Consider the following 613-nt stretch of genomic DNA (forward strand, 5'->3'; position numbering starts at 1 on the left):
GGCACCTGGGCCGCCCGCGCCCGCCCGCCTTCTCCTTCTCTCCGTGAGCCCGACTGGGCGCTGGAAGCTGCCGCCGCGCTGCCCGCTGCCTGACTCTGTCCGCCCCGCCATTGGCTTGAAATCCACAGGATTTCAGCCCATGGCTTTCCCCTGCGACCTGCCTTGTTTATTTAGATAGAGAAGATGAAAGATGCTGGATAGAAGGATGGGTAAGAGATTGATGGGTCTCCTTTACTTCTTTTTTTTTCTTTCTCTTTCTCTCTCTTTTTCTTTTTTACTAGTAATTTACAAGCACATCCCTCGCTTCCCACTCCTAGCTGACAATCTTTGCCCCCACCACCACCACCACGCCGTGGCGGGGATTTTTCATCAACCGCCCCCCCCAATCGCCCCCACCCCCACCTTTTTTTTGGAGTGGGGGAAAGAAGAGGAGATCATCCCAGGAGACTGCGGAGGTGGGGAGATAGGAGTGGGGGTGCAGGAGCCGGCAAACAGCCGCGCAGCTGGATTCTTTTGCAAATAGCGAGAGGAGGGGTGAGAACGGCGGCTTCGGAATCCGAAGACCGGCGTGGCCGGAGCCCTGCCGGGCTGGGTGCAGCGACCCGGCCTCGGA

Source organism: Myotis davidii, unplaced genomic scaffold, assembly GCF_000327345.1.
Source record: "Myotis davidii unplaced genomic scaffold, ASM32734v1 scaffold60, whole genome shotgun sequence".
NCBI lineage: Eukaryota > Metazoa > Chordata > Mammalia > Chiroptera > Vespertilionidae > Myotis > Myotis davidii.